Source organism: Ctenopharyngodon idella, chromosome 22 (genome assembly GCF_019924925.1).
Source record: "Ctenopharyngodon idella isolate HZGC_01 chromosome 22, HZGC01, whole genome shotgun sequence".
In the NCBI taxonomy this organism is placed as follows: domain Eukaryota; kingdom Metazoa; phylum Chordata; class Actinopteri; order Cypriniformes; family Xenocyprididae; genus Ctenopharyngodon; species Ctenopharyngodon idella.
This window is the reverse complement of record NC_067241.1, coordinates 2,595,341-2,621,737: the sequence shown is the minus strand read 5'-3', so window position 1 is coordinate 2,621,737 and position 26,397 is coordinate 2,595,341. Positions and strand designations below refer to the sequence as shown.

The 26,397-nt window shown below is 39.1% G+C and overlaps 1 protein-coding gene across 2 annotated transcripts in view; it reads left to right on the top strand.

The window, feature by feature from the left end:
* The first annotated feature begins 491 nt into the window (after positions 1-491).
* Positions 492-26,397, top strand: part of ngfa (nerve growth factor a (beta polypeptide)) — a 40,011-nt gene continuing 14,105 nt past the window's right edge. The window contains exon 1 of one of the 2 annotated variants that reach the window (XM_051881034.1): positions 492-787. The gene's annotated coding sequence lies outside the window, so the exon portion shown is untranslated. The remainder of the gene's footprint in view (positions 788-26,397) is intronic. The other variant, XM_051881033.1, reaches the window with a different exon arrangement.

Genomic DNA, 26,397 nt, shown 5'->3' with positions numbered 1-26,397 from the left:
CAATCGGCCAACTCCACTTCCTGTGAGCGTAATTCTTCTTTAAATTCAATTCAACTCAGGGCCTCTGAACTATAGTTGGAGCCCCTATCAAAGCAGGTTCCATCTGCTGGCTTTTATTCTCCTTGTGGCTTTGTTTGTGGGAGTTGTACTAAAAAAAGAAATGCCATTTCTGTCATTCCTTTATTATGTTTCTCGTTTTCTGCATCTGCGATACACTGCCTCATATTTTCTTATGCAAATTCCTGAGGCGCTTTTGAATTTCTGGAGCAAAATGGATCGTGACTGAATGACTCAAGAAAAGAGTTTGAAACAACTATTGAGGTAAGTAATTCCAATGATGACTAACAGGACTAGGGAAATGTCAAGATCTGAATGGCTGATATGGGCCAAGCAAATCACAACAGTGAATCATCTCGTGAACGGGGCCTAAACAATGCTCCACTTTCCTGTTACTCTCAGCGCTACACAGAGGATTCTGCAGCCTATAGACGTGACGGGAGAAAGGAGGGGCAGAGAGGGAGGGAAAGGGGAGGCACTAGGACCTGTTGGCTCCTGCAGTGGAGGTCAGGGGAGTAGCTGTGGGACTCCAACTTTCAGAACAATCAATTTCCCTTAAGAGAGAGTGGGAGCAAGGCTGGAGTGGATGGCACGGGACCTGGATACTCACATTTTGTAATGCTGAACAAGACCAGGCTTTGGGGATAAACCTGTGGAGAATTTGAGAGCTGGAATACAACTAACTTGGGGTTTTGACGTTTCACAAACTTGAGAGGAGAGCAGCTGTGAGGTAAGCAGCACAGGGTGCTGATGTCTAAAATTATGAGTTTCGTGGAATGCTTGTGAATGGACTTGCTACCTGTCAACAAGCAAAGGGGAAGCTTTTAATCTGAAATGAGCCCGTATCCTATGACAGGAAGACTCAAGGTGCTGTTGACAAGAAAGGCAATGCATGCATTGAAAAGAAATAACTTGAGTGATATACTAGATGGTATCTGGAGGGGAGAGGACCAGCAAAAGTGGGGCTTACTTCATCAACTTCAAAAAGTTAAAGGATTTAAAAAAGCGAAAAGAAGAAAAACCCAAGCCGTTTCTGAATGAATTCCAAACCAAATTGTGTGGTTTGTAAAAGAATAACATGTGGTATTATGAAAACTCGAGTGTGTTGGGGTGTGAGATGACATGTAGTTGAGGCATGAAGAGATGAACTAGGTGGTCTGATAGGTGACGGGTGACCTGCAGACTTTGGAGAAGTATTCTTTCCTAAGGTAGAGACCCCTAAAACATCAAACCTCTCTCTCTCTCTCAATCCTCCTTTCTCTTTTTCTTTCCATCTATCCGTCAAGCCACTCATGTTACACAACCAGAGGGTCTCGCTATCGTTGCCTCATTCCTCTCTGAGACATGGAACACGTTACAGATTTTTATCATTTTCATCTGGGCAGGAGCTGTGGTTAACATGTCAGCCGGCTTCAGGACCGGTGTTGAAGTCTGAATATGCGAACAGCAGGGAGAAATCAACACAGACGTGTTTCCCAGGCAGAGGGATTTTATGAATATTTGTCAGAATGATGTAATAGATCAGTTAAGTTGGAATATACAAATACGACTTGTCTCTTTAGGGACTGAAAACCATACAGTCCAGAAATGATTGGGCAATTCAGTCAACATCTGTAAAAGATAAAGTGCCTCTTGAAGCCTAGACAAATGATAGGTGTGATTATGTACTGCATAATGTATCTCTTGAAATTCTCCTAGAACTGTATACGTCCGCTTGCCTTGGTGTCTCAGTCAAAATGTAAGCTGACGGCCCTCCTGAAATCGGTTTGGACAGAACCCAAAGTTTACTTGACACTGAGTGAGTGAAGCCTTTCAAATTCCCAGATGCTCTCTTGTCCTGAGGCAGATGGACAGTGCTATTTTCCTTCCATACAATGATGTTGGCTATTATTATTCATGAGCAGGGTCAGGTTTCCCATTGAGCCTGAATTAAAGGTTTCTCTCTGTAGATCTGTGCTCACGTAGCGTAGCGTGCCGCTGTGGTAATGAGAGGTAATGAGGGCTTCTAATGAGGCAGGTGGGCCACTGCCAGCAACTCCCCTGGGTGTTTAAGTTACCCAAGCTGATGACTTGAGCCTATAGTTTAGTACATGTATATATAAAATAACCCATTGACTATATGGCCCGATAAGACCACACTGACCATCTGGCCAAACAAAGTAGATGAGGTGGATCTAGTTCTACTCACCCAGCATTCCATGTTCACACACAAAATACTTTTGCAGACCAATAGCTGTGCTCAGCCTAAAAATGTGTCTTAAACATGCGCTCCAGGGTCCTGTTTGACTCTCTCTGGCACCCGGCTGAAATTATCTGGAATATATAGTATCTTCTGATGGATTTCAGAGTTTAGATAGCCCTAGAACTCTTGTGTGCACTGCCAAGACAGTTTTATGAGTTTTCGAGCTTGCTTTGGAGTGCTTCTGTTTAGGATAAGCTGTGTTTGTTTGTGCAGAGAAGGCCGACCTCCGACAGAGAGCAAAATTTAATGCCCCCTATGGCCACACAAGAGCTTGAAAACTGTTCCCATGGTGATTCATGCAACATTTGAGAAGGGAAGTGAAAGTGATAAATTAATAGAATGACTGTAAAATGAAGTATGACACTGGAATCCATCAACGTCAGTAAAGAAGTGCTAATAGGTAACAAAAACTTGCTTGACAAACATGACTGCTGGTATAGGTTAAGTCAGACAAATTCTGCAAAAAAGCATTAGAAGTTTAGCCTAATTATTAGTAGATCATTGCAATGCCAGTATTCCCATATCTTTGAGATGGGGGTTGTTCATTTGGATAAAACTAAGTAAATTAGATCATGCAATAACATCTAAATGTAAAAAGAAACTTTGTACGAAGAAGATTGTTTACATGCCCAGACAGATGCTTGAATGTATTCATGAACTCATTCGCAAGAAGCCTATAAACTCACTCCAGAAATCTGTATCTCATTTAGAACCCTGATGCGATTTCGGCCTAAATGTTTATAAGATATTATTGCTGTTCCAAATACATCAAAAAATTCTTTGTCAAGCTATGAATTTCATCCCAAGTGGTTGACAATACTTGCACCTTTTTTTGTTTCTTTTTTTTTTTTTTTTTTTTTGCAGGAATTACACAATTTAAATGTGCTGCAGCTTTGGTTCTGTGTCATATTTAAATTCAAGAAGACAACAGCTATTTTTTTTTAACTGATTTCATATTTTTGATTTTCAAATTACAGTGGGGTTGAAAAGTTTGAAACTATAGAAAAGGCTTCTATTTTGCTTTTTTCTTTGTAAATTATATTTATTATTAAAGGGTTAGTTCACTCAAAAATGAAAATTCTGTCATTAAATACTCACCCTCATGTCTTTCCAAACCCGTAAGCCCTTCGTTCATCTTCGGAACACAAATTAAGATATTTTTGATGATATTTATGACTCATCTATAGACAGCATTTAACCACCACTTTCAAGGTCCAGAAAGTGCTGCAGTGCTTCAACCTTAATTTTATGAAGCGATGAGAATACTTTTTGTGCATAAAAACAAAACAAAAATAACTTTATTCAACAATATCTTCTCTACCCTGTCATTCTTCTACGCTTTTTACGTCCAGCATTTCCAGGTTCTACGTCAGAATGCCGGCTCAATATTGGCCGACACTGTTCATGTGAGCAGCACGACGCATGCGTGTGATACTGACGCAGGAGCCGGCCAATACTGAGTCAGTGTTCTGACATAGAACCTGTTATATACCTCTCGGATTTCATCAAAAATATCTTAATTTGTGTTCCGAAGATGAACGAATGTCTTACGAATGTGGAACGACATGAGGGTGAGTAATTAATGACTGAAATTTCAGTAAATTCAATGAGAACTGTTGTTGCTACCTATTTTACATATTTTTTTACATTGTTTTATTATTGAAAAGAATGATATCACATTATTTTAAACATTAAAAGAAAAGTTTTTATCTTTTTTTAGACATTTTGTTCTTTCGGTTTAAAAAAAAATAAAGCTGAAGCAACGTCACAGAATGTGACATTTTAGTGTAAAATCTGAATTGTGATTTGTGTGAATTGTGATTCTCCACATCATTCATTAGATGGAATGCCCTTTGATTTCCATTTAATTGCTGTGCTGGCTGATACATGAGAGCATAAAACAGTACTGTAAAAAAATGCTTTTACACAGTTTTCCTAAGAAAGTAGGGAAAAACATAATGATGTCTATAGTTTTGCTATGGTGTAGAGTGGCATCTGATTTTATTCATCATTAATTAAAAAAGAAAAACAAGAAAATATATTTGTCTGTATAAAAGGGTTCACATGTCACAAACTTACTTATTTGATTGGTGACTTACAAATAGTTTAAATAGTTCATATTCATTTTACATCACAACATTTATTTGTTTTTAAAGATTTAAACTCTAAAATGTTCTGTTTAAGTCCAGGTTTAAATTAGAATTTGAATCCTAGATTTTAAATGTGGTTTTAGGGGCCGTTTACATATCACCATTTTCTGTTGAAAAACAGAAAACTTTTTATGCCATTCAAAGTGCAAGTTTTTGAAAATGATACCATTATTGTCTCTGTGTAAACTACAAAAATGCAAATTTGTGAAAACGGTGACATCATGTGCATGCGTATTACATGTTCAGTCTGTAGTGTTTCTTTACAAAATGACATCACCAACTACTGGCCTGGCATGAATAATACAATGTTTTTAGTCGTTTTCGCAGATCCTTGTGAACGGGGATCTTTTTGACAACGTTGTCTTCTGTACGAGGAAAACGTAAAAGGACAAACTTTTTCCAATTATAGTTCATTATTGTCGCGTAAACATACCCTTAAACTTGGACCCCACCGTTTGTACTTCATATTTTGCAAACACTGTCATTTTCTTCTTACTGTACAGTATGGTAAAGGTTAAATCTGCTTTCACAGATCCGAATGTTTCCTTTCATTCAGTTAAAACACAAGCATGTTTCGTCTGATTCCTGAGAGCTGAGGTTTTGGACTTATGTGCACAAGTGACTAATGACTTATTTTCGGGTCGACAATCGACACTACAATAACAATTGGGAGAAGTTTGCTTAACAGATGTTATATGCCCTATAATTTCAACTCGACCGCAGAGCATGATGCCCTTACCTGTACCCCACCCACTGCATTTCTGTTTTCATTTCATGGACAGATGACATGTTTTGCAGTGCTTGTCTCTACATGAGGTTGTCTGCAAAACATACACTGAACTGACACACACAATCAGCAGGCTTTGAACTTGCCGCAACCACTTTCCCCTTGTGGGCCCTGACTTTACATTACTACTTTGTCTTTTGCTACTGCAGGTGGGTGAATAGACATGTATTTTCATGTTTAAGATTAACAGATGATTCAGACAGCTGTGAGAATATTTACTGTTATCGTGTAGCTTAATGAATGACTCGCTCAATGCATACATTGGTAGTTCGTGCAAAACGTGTCCATGGGCGTTTTTATCAACGTAAAGATTTTAGGTTAAATGCATGTGAATGTATTCGGATATCTTGTCTTATCACTATTTCTTTTTGACCATTTTTTTTTTTAAATTACCTTGACTTTATTTTAAATTTCAAATTAATTTGTATAAGTACAAATGTCTCGGTTATTCAATTTAAATGGTCACAAAAGCTGAATGCATACTGATAATTATATTAAAAATAGCTAATTGTAGTTGCACCGCAGAGCATGTCGACTATACCCACATTCAAAGCTTTCCTGTGATTAACACAAATTAAAATCACTTCAATATGCAAAAATACATATCTGCCACTGAGCAGAACATGATAACTACTTCCTATACAAAGGCACCCATCATCCTTTTCATGAAATTAGATCTTGTGGATGATTCGGTTCATTCAAATCAATGCAACAACTTATATAAGAATGATTTTAGAAATTTGTTTTATTTGTTTCATGAATAGTCATAAAATGGAAAATTGCAGACAATTCCATTTTTGAAAACTGGAAACTAAGATGTGAATTCACTAAACTGCTGTGCCACTTTTGTGCAGAAGTTATTCATAAAATGATCAAATAATGCATCTTTTGCATCCTAAATAACTGACTGGCAATATCAGTAATTGTTTCATCAAATTTTTAAGTGTTGCTTGGGAACTTTTATATCACAAGGGTTGGATTTCATTAAAACTAACAGATTTCAGATTTTCTTTTTGTTACATGAAGGTCAAACTTTTGTTAACTTTTTACAATCCCTTCATCATTTATATTTTTTTACTCTTGTCCCTAGAATTTCTATCTTAAAAGCATCATAAAAATATGGATTATTACTTGTGGAAAACTGTGTTAATCCAAATAAAGAACAAAATAAACATAAAAACTCATGTCAGCTGCGTCATAATATTTGCGACAATTCACAATTTTGCCCCTAATAAAGACTTTGAAAAGTTGTACAAGTTTACCAAGGAGACAACAGTGTCAGTGAAAAGCTTGAGATAATTGATGTGTGAAGAAAATAAAGAGAAATCAAGGTTTTGGTAACTCTTTATTTTAGGGTCTTTTATCTAGTTGCTTATTAGCATGCATATTACTAGAATACTGGCTATTTATTAGTACTTATAAAGCACATATTAATGCCTTATTCTGCATGACCTTATTCTACATTCTTAATCCTACCCAATACCTAAATTTAACAACTACCTTACTAACTATTAATAAGCAGTAAATTGGGAGTTTATTGAGGAAAAGTCGTAGTTAATAGTTTATGTGTTCCCTATACTAAAGCGTTACCAAACTTTTTATTGTGTATCCTTTACAATCAAGCTGTAATTTTGACAAACTGTGCAAAGATGTAAAAAATAGTATTTAATTGTGTGCATATAGGATGCATAGAATGCAAGACAAATGAGTCAGCCATTTTATTCAAAACATTCCTTTTTGAAAAGTCATTTGCATCACGTTCATTTCCACCTTAGACCGTTATTAAACACAATACATCATTTGAGATCTCGTGTAAATGACATGGTGATAAATTTGGAAAAAAAATGGAAAAAATGACGGAATACTCCTGTAATGTCTGCATATATAGTTTATTTTCGAAATGTTCTAGATAGCTCAAGAAACGCCTAACTGCACCGTGCAAACTGCATTCAGCTCAGATGTTGCGAGTGTGTTTGCTCTTTTACGATTTGTGATTCCTTTAGTCTTTAGCATGTGCATTGGTTACGGACAGATCGCACTGGTAGATATCCTTCATAATGTCTGACAATATGTGACTTCTTGGTAACTTCTCACAAAATGAATTCCACATTGGATTTACAGCCTTGAGATCTAAGGGATCTACTGCAATCTCTCACATTTCCACTGTGTGTGGCCTGGGAAGAATTATCACGCACCTTTACAGAGCATGTCTGGCCTGTTGGGTCTGCGTGAACCTTCTAGCCTGAGTCATTCTGTTGGCACTCGCAGCTGCTTAGCATTGGTTGTATGGCTTTAGAGCCCATTTCCTGTAGTCAAAAACGCTCACTAGCAACAACCTGTAGACAGACATGTGAAGCTTTCTACCTGCTTTTACCTTCAGGCAATTTGAAGAGATGTTGATGTAGATCTTGCAAATAGATGTAATGATGAAATTTGGTTTTGTTGACCTGAAAAACAGAGTCATGATATTCAATGGATCATTGGTTTTCACTAGCTGGAACACCTCCTCCTTTCGATAAGCCTAATTTTATGTTTGCATTGAGATGTTATCATTCTTACAACAGTACTTCTATGCATTATCTAAGATCAGAAATCTGCAGAAATGCAGATGTATAGCTTAACTTCACTTTTAGAAGCACCAAAGATCCTTGATCGCAGCTTCAACATCAACACTTGTTTTTCTTTGTTGTTATTAGGTGGCTCTCTGGAATACTCGAATCTGATTGGTCAGTCGTGGCAGTCAGATACTAGGAAAAGTATAATGAGTTAGATTTTTTTCAACTTTTGACGCTCACGTCAGTGTTGTTGTTGTTGTCATATATAGCGATTTTTCCTATCATATGAGCAATTCAAGCTTTAAGCACCGCCTTCATATTTTTGGTGGTCCGCACATAAAGTACAATAATGTATTTAACCAAATCAAAAACAAATAGATATTTCTAAATATCTAGTCCAATTTCTAACTTAAATTTTATATAACCAAATCACAGGGAAGTTAATGAATTACATGAAGCGCTCAAACAAACCAATTCACTAAATCATGATTCACCAAATCTTGCAATACAATGAAACGAAGAACAACAATGTAACACTACCCTGGTAATTGTGGTAGAAAGTACTTTGTCACTGGAAAAGTTACACCGCAGTTGAAAACCGCAGCGCTAGTTATGCTTCTGAAAAAAAAAAAGTATTGTCACTAGGGATGCACTGATATGATTTTTGGGCCGATACCGATACCGATTTTAACAAACAATTATTGCCTGATACCAATACCGATACCGATATTTGTCACTTCCTCTCTTATTTGAAATTTTGTCATTAAAATAGATAGTATTTTGATCATGTTTTAAATCAGCAAAGTTCAAAAACACCTGCATTAAAATATACTAGCAGGTTTATTGCTGCATCATCAAGTAATTTTAATGAACATGGATTGGATCCATTTAACATTCATCAGGCCTACATAAAGACAACAGAACAAAGATACATATGAAATAAACAGTGCTTTTTAGGTAGGTTTAATAGTTTTCAGGTACAGAAATAAAGTAAACAAATGTAAAATAACACTGCATGTTCTTCACTGTATAAATTATATACATATTAATCCTTCTTTATTGTAACAGAATTTGTGATTAACCTTCTAATTTGTTTTTGTATAAATTTTAATATTTTTTTGTAAGTTTAAATATGTATGAGATCTGCATCTCCTTTACTAAGGCAGGAGTCTTATTTTGACGGGTCTATGGAGCTATAAGGTTAATAGAGAGCACGCAGTTCTTCTGAGATATTTTGCAGATTTAAAGTTTGTCAGTTTATTAAGCACCCCCGAAAAGGCATAAGATCTGTATGTACTTGTTTACTGTTAGTTGTAATAAGTGTTTTGAGTAATTCGCTGTATGTTGATGATAATGCAACGGAGAGAGAGATTTTAATGTGCACTTCTTGTGCTCTGTATTGTTTAGCTTTTGCGGTGATTTTTTTGGAGTGAAAACGGACACAAGAAACTTAATAAAACATCAGTAAAGTTTTAGTCATTATTCCGATGGGGTCCGCTACACTTATGAAAGTTACAGAAGTTATTTAGTCAAGAATAGTGTGCCATCTTTTGTTATTTGATTAACATTTAAGCGCAGACAGCAGCTCTAGGATTATGCAACAGACATTATACAGCTCAGTGCCTTCACACAGTTAATTAATAAACTATCGGTTTGTTATATCGGCCTTTTTCCTGCTACAGCCGATATGCCGATGAGCAAAATCAGCCGATAAATATCATCGGTGCATCCCTAATTGTCACTACTTTTAGTTAGCCTACTCCAAAATTTTATCACTCATTTTGAGTTTAAATATGCAAGCATTTTCATGAGAATGTGATTATTTTAGACAACTCAATCCAACTATTCTAATCAAATTTATATGTGCATATGAAGATAAGAATTAGCCAAGAAGGAATTAGCACATCTGTCGCACATCACTTTATCTCATATTTGTTGAGGTATGTATGAACAGCTGGGCTCAACCCTTGTGAAAAAGATTTGGGTACATTGTATTGAATGTGCACGTGTAGTGTACTTCAAATCTTAAAAGTATATTTACTGCAGATGATATAAGATTAAGTTTTAAAAAGTGTACTGTAACAATATCAAATTAAAAGTTTTACTTTAAAGTACACTTTAAATCATTGTTTTAATGATTTTTGTCATGCTTTAAAGTACACTTATTTTGATGTGTTGACTAACATACTAAAGCACATGTAAAGTACTTAATTATAATTTTAACTGTAGTGTGTTATTCAATAATTTAAAGATATTATTTAAATGTACTAAATTGCAACTTCCTTGTTATAAATGTTTAATTACAAATATATTTATATATATGACATACAAGTTTCAATAGAAATGACAAGAGCAATTTTAGTTTACCACAAATGCTTCAACAGTACACTTTAACCATATTTCAAAGACAATAGAAGTGATTACAAGTCAAAAAAGCACTCTTAAGTTCAAGTAATTGCATTTAATATACAATTTAAATTATATAATACATTTTCATTAATTGTAAATAACATGAAATTAACTTTCTGAAAACATTACATTCCGTTCACACTATATTCATTTATTGTATATTATTTCCATAATAAGTTCTCTTTTTAAAATATGATAAATTGTACTTTTTTAATAAAAAAAAAAAAATAAAAAAAAAAGGGAGGTCATCATGCAGCATCATATTTTTGTTCAAAAGCATCATCTTTTATCCATTGACATACAGAGGATGTGCATTACTCTCACTACTATACGTGTTCAGGCAACTACAAAATTTGCAGTGTAGTATTATGAACCAACTTATAAAACTCTGTTAGTTTACCAAATCCAGGAACCTTTGTGTCAGCCGTCTGGTAGAGGGCTGTGCATGAAACCATATATATTTCTTTGCTGTCAGCTATGGTAAATTATGTTAAGATGAGTGCAGACAGCCGAAGGTCAAGTTTAAAGCAACTGTTTTGAACAGGAATGGTCACAATGAAAGATGTTAAACCCATTGAGACTAAGTCAAGAGAAACGAGTGCAGCTCTCCTTCCAACAGCGTAACGACAATGAATTCCTGCTTGGCAAGCCTGTCTCCAATTCCAGAGTGAACAATCAAATTCTCACCAACTGAGGGGAAATATGGCGTAGCATTAACTAAAACATAGCCATGTGTCATGCAGAAACTGTTGAATGTCAAGGCTGTAAAACTCCAGCATTATGGAAAAGACGTTAGTCTGACGTTCAAGGTTTTCCCACCAACAATCATTCAGGAAATGAAAAAACAGTGGAACTATTATGAATGTCGAACAGTGAGAAAAGTGATTCCTGGTCAACTTTATAGCTCTCGAGGCCTGACTGGTTGGCTCTTGCAATGACAGTTTGGGAGAGTTCATTAGGAGAACATTAAACACCGTCACACTTCTGAAATTCTCAGGCCATTGAGATGTTATGGGCCTCACGAGACAGGAGAGACAAATAAATGTGTTCCCAAAGAGCATGAGCCAGGAACTTACAGTTCAGAAATCTCAATAGTAGGCTGAAGGATCAGGATATTTTGTGTAAGAAAATTGAAGCAGGTTGAACTCAGTGGGGTGAATTCACTTAACAGCACTTTTGCACATGGTTTTATACCTGCATCTTATTCAATAACCACCTGAAATCTAGTTTAACCAGGGACTACAAGTGATGACATAGTGCTGGCTATTGCTTGTTTGTCGCATCGTAGTGAGTGAAAATAAATGACATTATCATCAGGTGCAATTTGTTCTTAGTGAATTCCTCCCTTTGAATGTTTAGGCCCTGGTATAGGTACATTAACTGTGGCTTTATATGGGATCTCATGGATGTGTAGTACCAAACCTTTTAGTTTTCTCTAAAGCAACTCAATTTAATTTGGAATTCAAATGTGTTATTAAAACACCATTAAATCATGCTTGAAACTAAATATCATGGCTCATTTGAGATTAAAGCTGAAGTTGTGTAAGTTAGACTGATTGTCCTGAACCGTGTGAACAGATAGTCTATCAGTTAGCAATCAGCCACCATTTGAATAATCTTTAAAACTGTGCTGTATTGGCTCATCTTCTTGTCATAATTGCATTGAATGTGATATTCACTGAAATGTCAATGAAAAATGATTCCCACTTCCTCATGCCACCATACAATTTCAACCTCACTCAGACTTCAATTAGCAACATAACAGCCTCTTAACGAGACATGCCAAAATCTCCTGAAACAAACTGATAAAACATTCGCCTTGGGCTTAAAATGTCTATCATTATGAGTTTGAATCAGCTGCTACCGTTCACCCTGACTGTATTTGCTAATTACAGCTTCCTCTCAGAGCTTTGGTGAATAGGATAGTCTGGTCTGTTAATTCAGAAGACTTGCTGCTCTACAAGGCAGTAGAATTTTCTTTCCTTAAATGGAAAAATGTATTTTTACATACACTAGCTAAAAATGCTAAATGTAAGCATAATGTTAATGCTAACTTTATAACAAAGCACCACATTTCCTCTTGTAATGAGACTGTTATAGCATTTATATATAGTATAGCATTTATATATAATATAGCATTTTGCAAACCATAAAATTTATTTTGAAATCCATGCATAAAATCGAACTTGCCAGATAGGAATTAGCAATTTGGCAGAAATTGCGTAAAGGAATTCTATTTTATCCACTAGCGAACAATGTTGAAGAACCAGTCAATACATTTCTACTTAATAGTTCTTGAGAACACTGAAAGAACACACAGTAAAGGAATGCTGCATTTAGTAAATACTATATATATATATAGTCTAGACAACTCATAAGTCCCGCCTTCTAAATAAAAAAGCCGATCAACAATTGGTAAAATCATTGCTTCACTGCAGCTGCCTTTAGAAGCTCTTGTTTTTATAGAAACAGTCACTGTTTTGAGACATGCGCATTGGCTGGTTCAGCTGGATAAATGCAGTTGTTTTGTTGTGATTTTAGCATTTAAAAACAAAATTTATGAGACAGTTGTCAGAATTCATTGGTGATTGCAAATATGAAATGTAATCATAAGCTTTTCATTAACAGTTTTAGAGAATGACGTTTCCTCATTCAAAAAGATAGGAGCTGTACTTGCATGACTGAAATAGCTGCCCGAGAGGCGTTTCAAAGATGGCTTGAAATGACTTGCCTTAAAGGGACTTTGATCAAACTGAATCGAACTTTAGTTCCATGATGGTGATGCAAGACACAAATCCAAAGTAGCACGGAATGAACCAATGAGCATGTCCGAACGGGTTACTGAACCGTTTTGAAATGAACAAATCAAAAATAACCAAATGAGCCTTCCTCTGAAAACGTTGACAGAACCAGCTCATTCAGTTCTTTCTGAGTTCTGCCAATTGGGTAGAATTAAAGGATTAGTTCACTTTAAAAAGAAAATTACCAAGATTTACTCAACCTCAAGGTATTCTAGGTGTATATGACTTTGTTCTTTCTGATAAACACAACTGGTGTTATATTAATAAATATCCTGATGCTTCCAAGCTTTATAATGGCAGTGAACGGGGCAATAAGTTTGAAGCTCGAGAAAGTGCATCCATCCAAAGCAAAACATACTCCACACGGCTTCTTATGAAAAAAAATTTGTAAGTTGAATACGGAAGACGTAGGACATAGCATAAGTGTTTTCAACTGCGAAAGGAGTTACACTTTCTTTAGAAGTTAAATATGGAAGGCGGTCTGATGGAAGCTAGATATTTTACTTTATAACTTGTTAAATATGGATATTTGTCTTACACAAACACATCGCTTCACTTCAGAAGGTCTTTATTTACCCCCCAGAGCCTTGTGGAGTACGTTTCTTTAGCTTCAAACTCATTGGCCCTGTTCACTGCCATTATAAAGCCTGGACGTGTCAGGATATTTATAAATTTAACTCCAATTGTGTTCATCAGAAAGAAGAAAGTCATATACACCTAGGATGGCCCGAGTGTGAGTAAATCGTGGGGTAATTTTCATTTTAAAGTGAACTAATCCTTTAAGGGATGTAGAATATGGTTATGCAGAATAAGTCATATGTGCTTTATAAGTACTAATGAACTGCCAATATCCCAGTAATATGCATGCTAATAAGCAACTAGTTAATAGTGAGAACTGGACCCTAAACTAAAGTGTTACCGCAAGATCAATAAATCCTAACAAGAAACTGCTTCTAACCACAAGTCTAGAGCTGTAGTTCCAACCACACAAACTTGAGATGCTGTTTGGGAATGTTCATTGGTACTATGCTTTAGGGAAACACAGAATCTTTGAATATTAGTAATGATGGAACTTGCTCCCATAGTTGGCTAATGATGTTTTTTTGAAAACACACCTCTGGTTGGGATACTCAAACAAACAGACCAATGTTTTGATAGCACCACAGTGTTTACACTTTTTAGGTAGTCAACTTACCAATGGTTTATTTAAAGACGTCTCTGCATATTAAGCTGAAATATGATAACATATTTTAACACTGAAGAAAATTACACACATCACTTTTGAGCAATGCTTCAAACTTCTCCAGACTTTGCTGCTTCAGTGTTTTTTTTTTTATTATTATTTATTAAATAATGTAAATTTGTACTTCTTTTTTTTCCACCAAAATGTCTTATTCTCTAGCAAGCAGAAGTATTTGGTAACAAATATCTCACAGCAAAATCGGAAACAAAAAGCAATGAGTCAATTTGGCTGCAGCACAATGTGAAAACAAATGAACTAATGTTCTCATAATTTAGTGTTGGCACCAAAACACAAGGCTCAAAGCCATATCAAATCAGCTCTTCAGAGTGGGAGTTGTGCATTGCAGCAGTGCTGATGTTTTAGATTTAATCAAGAAACTCATATAATTCTAAAGCACTACTCTGAATTCTGACCAAGACTCGTCCAACTTGACCAGGGGACACAAATTATGTAAAATGCTCGCTTACAGCACTTGTCCTCTCGTCTCCATCTGTTTAAACTGTTTGGAGGAAAGGCTCTAAATGATCTTAGCTGTCAGCCTATCCAGGAAGTCTTCAGGTTTGTTTGGGAAACATTTGGCTGTCCTGTGAGCTATTGGAGAGCTCACCTCAAGTGATTTCTCATGCCTGAGAGCTTTGAGAAAGACAACAGCCTGTACAACCATCACTGACCCAAAGAATGTGGAACATTGCATATATAAGAAACATTGTATATATCGCGTTCAAAATTAGCTTATTGTTTTATTTGAAAAACAAAACAAAAAAAAACTTGGTTTCATATGTTCCTTTATTGTATGTTAATCATTTCTGTGATTTCCCTATCAAATAATAAGAATAAAAAGCTATTGTACAAGTTTGTAATTTTTGAGTTAATGCATCTGGATGGATTTTCAGGTATTCGTTTTCAGCCGATGAGAATTTTTGAGCAAAAGTGGTCGAAAGGTAGATTTTTACCACAATGCTCTCACATCCTAAACAAATTTCACGCTACATCCTGTTCAATGTTGTACTGTCTACAAAACAGCAGCTGTGTTTAAAATACGATTTCACAGCCGCCCCAGTGGTGGCTTTGTCTTCTGCCAAATTTACGATGTACAGATATCCATGTGTGTGTACGTACTACATGTATCTGTGTCCATATGTGTTTGTGCAACTCATCATTAACATAATAATGTTGGTATTCCATCTGGAGGGTCTGATGTTATTCTTTAGCTCTTCAACAAAAATAATCATTCCTCAAATTCACTGCAGCTTTTGGACACATCCTCTGCTGAGTTCTGTGTGCGGAAGTCTCGTTTTCATGCCTATTCCCCAAAGATAACCGTGAAAGATTTACATTATGCAATGTTTGATGGATGCCTCAGATCGTGGTGCAGACACAGGTCTGGGCAATGCTTTTCTGTTGTAAATTTTGCAGTGGTATTTACATGAATTGAGTTTGATTTCGGAGTTAAATCTAAACTAAATGATTTTAAATTGTACTGATGTTGAAGATTTTTTAGGTATATTATAAAGGATTTATGATCCATTCCCCTGATTCTGTATATATTCCTGTGGTATTGAAAATATTAAGAAATTAATATAAAGCAATACAAGTTGCGGTAACACTTTACAATAAGGTTCATTTGTTAACATTAGTTAATGTATTAACTAACATGAACTAACAATACGCAATACATTTGTGATAGTATTTATTAATCTTTGTTAATGTTAATAAAAATCCTGCTGTTCATTATTTGTTCATGTTAGTTCACAGTGCATTAACTAATGTTAACAAATACAACTTTTGAGTTACGTAATCAGAAAAGTAACAAATTACTTTTAAATTTACAATAAAATATTTAAATTACTTTTTCAAATAAGTAATTCAAGTTACTTTGTTTTCCCATGTATTGACTGACAGCTCTCCTGACCGCATGTTGAGAGAAATCATAAGTTATATATAGCAAACAAGCTTAGAGTGATATGAGGGCGAGTAAAAATGATTCTATTAACACTTTATAATAAGTATACAGTAACAAAGCACTTATAAGTCATTTGCAAACTATTAGTTTATAGTTTATTAAACTGTTTATTAACTATAGTTAATTTATTAATTGACTACTGATTGTATATAGTCTATTAATGTATTACCTATAGTTTATAAACTATTAACTATTTGATCTGATTTGTAAATACTTTATTACTGTATACTTATTGTAAAGTGTTACCAAAATGATTCCTTGAAGTAAAGACTGTTGTAGCAGTGCATCAGGCCTTTACACAGTCTATGTTGTACTGTTTACTTGTTGGCAGAAAGTACATCTCAAGGTACAGCAAGCATCATTTGATGACAAATTGATTTTGGAAATAAGAAGGGCTGTGCTAAATTAAGAGTATCATCATGTACTTTTAATAGAATGTGTACATGTGCATATGTATATCTATATTCACAATTATTCAAAACTTAATTTTACAATTATTCCTTTAATTTAAAGTATTTTTTTATGCTTTTGCTATGCTAAGGCTTTTACTGGAACCATTTACAACAAAAAACAATTCATATTCTTTAATGTTTAACGGGAATAAAAATGTTGTCACTATATTTACTCATCCTCAAACCTGTATGGAATTCAAAAGTAGAATATGAATGTCTTGAATGTCCTTCGGACAGAAAAATATCTTAAAAGTACACTATTTTCCAAGTCTTCTGAAGTCATTAGCTTTGTGTGACGAGAAGTTTGGATCTTAAGTAAAATCTTCCCCTCCTCTGTCCAAATGCATACAAATATGGAGCCTCATTATAAAGAGATCACGTTTTTCAGTGAATATGTTGGAAAACATATGAACTATTTAATTAAATCTTAATTGTACTTTTTGGAATTAAAAAAAAAAAAAAAAAGGTCTTTGTCCCCATTCACTTACATTATGTGGAAAAGAGTGGCCGTACATTTTTCAACATTTCTCTTTCCACAATTGATAAATAGTCATATGGGTTTGGAACATCATGGATTTTCATTTTTGGCTGAACTATCTATCCCTTTAAAAGCAATTCTGGCATGTATCAGTCTCTGTTGAGTTCAAAACAGCTGTGAAATGCTGTTATAATGATTACAAAAGAATTACATATCAAAATAGTAATCAGATGAGTTTATACTCACATAGATTAGCATAGTTAACTAGGCGTATTCCAGCTATGATGCATTATTGTGTGTAAGGGTGAAATTGCATATGCATTACAAAGCACATACTGCTGTTGCGACACAATCTAATCACACTTACGTTGTTCTAAAAACACATTCAGTTTATGTTGCTGTTTTATTTTCTAGATTTCTTTATATAGCAGGACATTAAACACTTAATCACACACATTTGCAACACTTAGTTAGGAGAGAGGCAACGTTCTGTGCCAGCAGGAGTTCAAATTTGGTATTTTTGTAAGAGAATAAATCTGTGAGGTCTGTCAGACTAATGCTCAGCCATTTCTCATTCTCAATTTCTAGTTCTCTTTCTCTCTCATTCCCCCCATTTCTTTTTGTCTTATTCTCTTTCCTTTTGTCATTTGTTGATAAAAGAGGCCATCTGTCTTTAGCACTGCTTCATTATCTCTGTTGTGTTGTCAGCACCTCAGAAGAGGTGTGTGCTTTGACAAAATACACTGTTGACACTCACAACCAAATCTTTTAACAGTTCACTAAACCTACTGACATGCAATGAAATTGCATCTGTCTGTTCTGCTCTTGATGTTACGTTACATAATATGTGTTAAAGTGCACACGTGCACATAGTGCAGAATGGGTTTTTTTTCCATTTGCAAATTCATTTTGTACTTTTATAGTTTTAATTTGTTAGTTTTTTAATATATTTTTTTTTTTTTATTGTTTTAGTTCAAAGTTTTGAGAACTGCACAGTATAATGAGTTTTGGAAACTCTTTGGTTCCACCAAAAGACATTTATTATAAAGTGAGATTTTTTAAAACAGTATGCAAAACAATACACATTATGTAACGCTACGCATTTCAAACAGTACATTTTGGTCGCATGACTTACTACATTAATTCTTTGTGTCCAGTAATCAACTCGGAAATAAAAAGAGTTATTTTCAGTACGGTCCAGACAAATAATGAGTCAACAAAAAGATAAAAATTGTGGTGGATTTATGTTCATCAATAAGTTGATGGCATTGCATTGTGGGATACTGTACTCTGTTGTATTTTGGAAAGTGTAAGTCATTCAGATATTGTTGTTACAGTACAGAAGGTTCGGAGACAGGATATCACAGACAAGGATGTTTATTGATACCAGCAGAGTGAAAACAGCAGTGCAGGTGAGTATATGACAACGTGAGGATGAAATACTGAAGTGCAGATGAGTTATACTGTCCTTTGTGGTTGCAGACGTGGTGATCTTGAATGGCGTTGGTATGGATGAACGTAGAACGAGGAGAACACTCACACACAGACTGGGAATCACACGAGGAGGACTGGAGACGCTGGAGACAGGTAAGTAGTTCGGTAAGAGTCCTTGAGGTAAGCATACAGGTAGGTTTAGATGCAAACGAGACCGGACAATGTGGCTGTGTGTGTGAGTGCTCTATATACTGGTGTTGATGAGGCTGTGATGAGGTGCAGGTGCCGGTGATCAGTACTCAGGGGAAGTGGTGCGCTGTGATTGGTGAATGATGGAGCCTGGCGTGTCTGTGACAGTACCCCCCCCCCTCCACGGCCCGCTCCTGAGGGCCGAGGACCCCGACGTCGTGGTGGCCGTCCTCTTCCACGTGGGGCAGGTCTGTCAGGATGGTTGGAGTGGAAGGTGTGAAGCAGGTTGGGATCGAGTATGTCGTTTCTGGGGACCCAAGAGCGTTCCTCGGGGCCGTAGCCTTCCCAGTCCACAAGATACTCTAGAAGACCACCACGGCGTCGGGAGTCCAGGATCTCGTGAACCTCGTATGCAGCTCCGTCGTCCAGGATGAGTGGAAGGGGGGGTTTGGCAGCTGCTACGCCAGGCCCTGTGGAGAGAGGAACAGAAGGGTGGTGAGGTTTAAGGAGGGAAACATGGAATGTGGGATGAATCCGGTATTGTGGAGGTAATTGGAGTTGATACGTGACGGGGTTGATCTGCTTGATGATGGTGAACGGGCCAATGAATCTGGGACTCAGTTTCTTGCAGGGCAGACGCAGTCTGATGTCCCGTGTCGACAGCCAGACCTTCTGTCCCGGTTGGTAGGAGGGAGCATTGGAACGGTGAAGGTCGGCCGTCATCCTGCGTCTGCGCAGGGCCCGCTGTAGTTGGTGGTGTGCAGAGTCCCAGACCCTCTCGCTCTCTCGGAACCAGTAGTCGACTGCTGGAACGTCCGATGGTTCCCCGGTCCAGGGGAACAGTGGGGGTTGGTAGCCAAGTACGCACTGGAATGGGGTGATTTCAGTAGATGGCTGACGCAGGGAGTCCTGTGCGTACTCGGCCCAACCCAGATACTGGTTCCAAGAGTTCTGGTGGCCGTGACAGAAGGTACGGAGGAAGCGGCCGATCTCCTGGATCTTCCTCTCCGTCTGCCCGTTCGACTGAGGGTGGTAGCCGGATGAGAGACTAACGGTCACACCTAGGAGCGAGAAGAAGGCCTTCCATACCCGTGAAATGAATTGGGGTCCTCTGTCTGAGACGATGTCCTCGGGGATTCCGAAGTATCGGAATACGTGATTGAACATAAGTTCAGCGGTCTCCATGGCAGTGGGTAAGCCCCTCAGGGGAATCAGATGACATGACTTGGAAAATGCAGGTGTATCCATCGGATGCTGGCAGGTCGGTGATAAAATCTACTCCTAGGTGTGACCAGGGTCGATTGGGAACGGGCAGAGGATGGAGCTTGCCGGATGGAAGATGGCGAGGGCTCTTGGAGATGGCGCACTCCCTACAACCCTGCACGTACCTTCTGACGTCAGCTGCCATGTTAGGCCACCAGAAGCGCTCCTTTAGCAGCGAGAGGGTTTCATTGACCCCCGGGTGGCCAGTGCCAAGTGACGTGTGGGCAGAGTGAATCAGTGGGGTGCGTTGTGCCCTGGTGGTGTAGCGCAAGCCTGGAGGACAACCCGACGGAGTGTTGGTGGAGGCATTGGAGGAGGGCAATGTTTCCTCTGACCAAGTAATGGGACTTACGAGGATGGATTTAGGGAGGATGGTTTCTGGTTCTTCTGGTCGTTCTTCTGGAGCATGGAGACGAGAGAGGGCATCCGCCTTGACATTTTTGGAGCCGGGTCGATAGGAGATGGAGAAGTCAAAACGGGTAAAGAATAATGCCCAGCGTGCTTGTTGCGGGTTCAGTCTTTTTGCAGCTTTTAGGTACTCCAAGTTCTTATGGTCTGTGAGAACTACAAAAGGATGTTTAGCTCCCTCCAACCAATGCCTCCACTCCTCAAGGGCCAACTTCACGGCCAGAAGCTTGCGGTTCCCGATATCATAGTTGGTCTCCGCCGGGTTGAGCTTGCGGGAGAAGAAGGCGCATGGGTGAAGTCTACTTGGGGTCCCCTGCTGCTGAGAAAGCACCGCTCCCACTCCGGTGGTGGAGGCGTCCACCTCTACTACAAAGGGCAGGTCTGGATTGGGGTGGACGAGGAGGGGAGCGGTGGTGAAGGCTTCCTTGAGAGCTTCAAAGGCGTTGGTGGCAGCCGATGTCCAGGACAGAGACTTGGGCTTATTGCAGGGCAGATTTGTGAGTGGATGGGCGATGGAGCTGTAGTCTTTGATGAAATGGCGAAGTTTGCAAATCCAAGGAAGCGCTGGAGTTCTTTGAGAGTGGATGGAGTGGGCCAGGTCTTGATGGCTTCCACCTTCCCCTCGTCCATCCAGATGCCACTGTGGTCAATGATGTAACCAAGGAAGTTCACTGAGGACTGGTGAAAGGAACACTTCTCAGCTTTCAGGAAGAGATGGAATTTCCTCAGGCGTTGGAGGACCTCCGCAATGTGGTGGCGATGTTCGGCCAAGCTCCGGGAGTAGATTAAGATATCGTTGATGTAGACTAGAACAAACTTATGGAGGAACTCCCGGAGTACCTCGTGGATGAAATCCTGGAATACGGAGGGGGTGTTGACCAGGCCATACGGCATAACGAGGTATTCATAGTGGCCGGTAGGTGTCACGAAGGCGGTCTTCCACTCGTCCCCCTCACGTATCCGGATGAGGTTATACGCGCTGCGGAGGTCCAGCTTGGTGAACACAGTGGCACCACGGAGATGTTCCAGGGTGTCCACGGAGATGTTCCATGTTCCAACCTTGAGCTAGTGCCTCTTTGATGTATTCTTCCATGGCCTTCTCCTCCGGGATAGACAGGGGGTAGATTCTTCCCCTGGGCACTGACTCACCCGGAAGCAGATCGATGGCGCAGTCGCATGGCCGGTGTGGAGGCAGCTTGGAGGCTCTTTGCGGGCAGAAGACATCACTGAAGGGGGCGTAACAGGATGGAATATCGACAGAACGTTTCTCCACAGGACTCTCGATGGACGTGGCACAGAGGGAGATTTCTTCAGAACGAGGAGACGAAGGAACAGGAATCTTGGAGATACATTTGGAGAAACAGGTTTCGCCCCACTTCAGGATCTCGCCGTTGCTCCAGGAGATGACGGGATTATGCTGCTCCAACCAGGGACGCCCTAGGATCACGTCAGAGGTGGATTCCTCCAGAACCAGCAGATGGATGTCTTCTTGGTGCAGCATGCCGATCTGCAGTTGGATAGGGCCAGCACAGCGACTCACGCGTCTTTTACTGAGGAGTCTGCCCGTTACAGAGTGGATCTGGTAGATGGTCGGAGAAGGCGTGGTCTTGAGCTTGAGTTGTCGGCAGAGGGCGCCTGAGATGAAGTTGCCGGCTGACCCTGAGTCGAGGAGCGCCACCACTGGAAGGGAAACATCAGCGGCAGTAAGGTTTACTACAGTGGTGAGTGGCTTCAATTTATTTATGGAGGGAAGGATAGCACTCACCATAGGACGCGGCGGACGGGTTGGGCATGTGGAGAGTACATGCCCAGGGGAACCACAGTAAAGGCACAAATTCAGGGTCAGCCGCCGTTGTCGCTCAGCAGAAGATAGACGTGAGTTTTCCACTTGCATGGGCTCGTTGGCTGGTTCTGGAGGGCTGACGGATTCTGGCCGACGGAGGAAGGTGTTAAACAGTGACTGGCCCTGGTGTTCTTCGATACACGACAGCGGATGGAAAGCTGGATGAAGCGCTCGAGGCCGATGGAATCCTCGTATGCAGCGAGATGCAACCGCACCCGAGGATCCAAACCTTGCCGGTAGGTGGTAATAAGAGCTTGTTCATTCCAACCACTGGAGGCAGCTAGCGTTCTAAATTGCAAAGCATATTCATTGACGGACATAGCACCTTGTTTGAGGTTGTATAATTTCTCACCGATTGATGAATCTGAGGCCGGTCTGCCGAAGACTTCCCGGAAGTGGGCAACGAAGCTGGAATAGGATTGCGTGACTGGGCTGTTCTGGGACCAGATGGAGTCCGCCCACTGAAGCGCTTTGCCTTGCAGGTGGGAAATAATAAACGCTACCTTTGTGGTTTCGGTGGGGTAGAGGTGCAATTGCATCTCCAGGACCAGTGCACACTGCAGGAGGAATCCGCTGCAGTCCTCCGCCGAGCCAGAGTAGGGCGCTGGTTTGGCCATGGGACTGGCGTGAACAGGCGGTGAAGGAGTGGAGACGGTGCTTACGGAAGTGATCGCTGGAGCGGGTGACGGTGAACTGGAGGTGAGTGCTCGGCGCAGGGCGTCCACGAGCTCTTGGAAGGGGTCCGGGTGACTCATGCTGGTATCTAGCTGTTATGGTCCGGTCTTCTGTTACAGTACAGAAGGGTCGGAGACAGGATATCACAGACAAGGATGTTTATTGATACCAGCAGAGTGAAAACAGCAGTGCAGGTGAGTATATGACAATGTGAGGATGAAATACTGAAGTGCAGATGAGTTATACTGTCCTTTGTGGTTGCAGACGTGGTGATCTTGAATGGCGTTGGTATGGATGAACGTAGAACGAGGAGAACACTCACACACAGACTGGGAATCACACGAGGAGGACTGGAGACGCTGGAGACGCTGGAGACAGGCAAGTAGTTCGGTAAGAGTCCTTGAGGTAAGCATACAGGTAGGTTTAGATGCAAACGAGACCGGACAATGTGGCTGTGTGTGTGAGTGCTCTATATACTGGTGTTGATGAGGCTGTGATGAGGTGCAGGTGCCGGTGATCAGTACTCAGGGGAAGTGGTGCGCTGTGATTGGTGAATGATGGAGCCTGGCGTGTCTGTGACAATTGTGTGCTACTATACAGTTTTTAAACCTGAAGTGATAATGAATTTTAAGGAAATTAATTTACTAATTTTCACTAATGCTTAATGCAAATGCAAACAGGGGTCTGCAATTTTATGGCCAGCAAATACATACTTAAGATATATAAGATACACACCACTTTTGCCATAGTATCATACATGGCAGAAAGTTTAACATCAGATTGTAGCTATGAAAATAACCTCAATGTTCTATGGCATTTCATATAGCAAAGTGTTTCTAAAACAAACAGACACATTTTTGGAGAACTATGATGTCAAAATACTCTAAACATTAATTAGCACAAAGTTTTTTCGCTCGTAAAAGAAAATCAATTGGACAACATTTGCTTCAGTGTTGCTGGTTATTAATGGAGAATCGCTCATTGTAGATTTAAGAGCCTTGTTTTATGAGGCTCATTTGTGGCTTTCTCCATGTCATTAAGCATAAATTAAACCTCATATAAAAACATGCCGTTATTGTAGTTAAGTGTGATGGGAATGATTTCAGGAATTATGGTTAAAGGGGATTATGGGACATGAAAAGCGGATATTTTCATGGTCATCATTGCTTTTAAGTTTTTTTATTCAGCTTATTTTTGGTAAAACTTTATTTTAATGGTCCACTTTAGACATTCCACTAACTATAAGTAACTTACATGTCAACTATTTCCACTAACCTGAACCCTAACCTAACAGTATACTCTCATTAGAGTATTAGTAGACTGTCTGCTTAATATCTGATAAAACTTTATTTTAATGCTCTCAACCGACATTCTACTAACTACAAGTAACTACTTGTCAACTATTTCCACTAACCTAAACCCTAACCTAACAGTATGGGGAACAATTCTCACTTTTAACTAATTGCTCATTAATTTGCATATTACTAGAATACTGGCTGTTTATTAGTACTTATAAAACACATATTAATGCTTTATTCTGCATGACCACATTCTACATCACTTAATCCTACCCAGTACCTAAACTTAAATGCTACGAAAACTACCTTACTAACTATTAATAAGCAGTAAATTAGGAGTTCATTGAGGCAAAAGTCATAGTTAATAGTGAAAATGTGTTCCCCATACTAAAGTGTTACCCAGTCTATAATACTCTAATGAGAGTTAGTAGAATGTCTAAAGTGGACTATCAAAATTTTTGCATTCACTAGTTTAATGTAAATGGTTGTGCAGTGTGATTTTTGGTAGCACTTTATTTCAATGGTCCACTTCAAAGATTCTACTGACTATAAGTAACTTTGCAACTACATGTCAACTAGCAGTCATTAGAATATTAGGTCCCACCTTATATTAGGCGGCCTTAACTACTATGTACTTACATCAAAAATAAGTACAATGTACTTTTTGTGTTCATATTGTATTGTAAAAAAAAAAAAAAAACTTGTGCTGCTACTGAGGTGGTATACGGGTAAAGTTAAGGACAGGTTTGGTGGTATGGGTAGGTTTAAGATTGGGTTAAGGTGTAAAGGAAGGGTTAACAGTGTAATTATAGATGTATAATGTTAAAACATGTATGTACACAGAAGTGCATTGTATCAAATGATTAATTTAAATGTTAGTACATAGTAGTTAAAGGCATCTAATATAAAGTGGGACTATTATAATAGGCCTTGTCCACACTAATATGTTTTCGTTTGAAATCACATTTTTTCTCTCCATTTTGGCCTACCATCCACATTGAGAGTCCATTTTTGTCAACGAAGATGAAGCTTTTTGAAAACGCTTTCCCATGTGGATAAATTTGAAAACGCTGTTTTGGCACTGTAGTATGGACTGTGAAAACGGAGGCATTCCTAGACTTTATACTTTAGTCATGTGATGCATACACCGATCAGGCATAACATTATGACCACTGACAGGTGAAGTGAATAACACTGATTATATCTTCATCACGGCACCTGTTAGTGGGTGGGATATATTAGGCAGCAAGTGAACATTTTGTCCTCAAAGTTGATGTGTTAGAAGCAGGAAAAATGGGCAAGCGCAAGGATTTGACCGAGTTTGACAAGGGCCAAATTGTGATGGCTAGACAACTGGGTCAGAGCATCTCCAAAACTGCAGCTCTTGTGGGGTGTTTCCAGTCTGCAGTGGTCAGTATCTATCAAAAGTGGTCCAAGGAAGGAACAGTGGTGAACCGGTGACAGGGTCATGGGCAGACAAGGCTTACTGATGCACGTGGGGAGCAAAGGCTGGCCCGTGTGGTCCGATCCAACAGACGAGCTACTGTAGCTCAAATTGCTCAAAAAGTTAATGCTGGTTCTGATAGAATGGTGTCAGAATACACAGTGCATCGCAGTTTGTTGCGTATGGGGCTACATAGCCACAGACCAGTCAGGCTGCCCATGCTGACCCCTGTCCACCGCCGAAACTACCAACAGTGGGCACGTGAGCATCAGAACTGGACCACGGAGCAATGGAAGAAGTTGGCCTGGTCTGATGAATCACGTTTTCTTTTACATCACGTGGATGACCGGGTGCGTGTGTGTTGTTTACCTGGGGAACACATGGCACCAGGATGCACCATGGGAAGACGGCAAGCCAGCGGAGGCAGTGTGATGCTTTGGGCAATGTTCTGCTGGAAAACCTTGGGTCCTGCCATCCATGTGGATGTTACTTCGACACCACCTACCTAACCATTGTTGCAGACCATGTACAGTCTTTTATGGAAACGGTATTCCCTGGTGGCTGTGGCCTCTTTCATCAGGATAATGCGCCCTGAAACAAAGCAAAAATGGTTCAGGAATGGTTTGAGGAGCACAACAACGAGTTTGAGGTGTTGACTTGGCCTCCAAATTCCTCAGATCTCAATCCAATTAAGCATCTGTGGGAT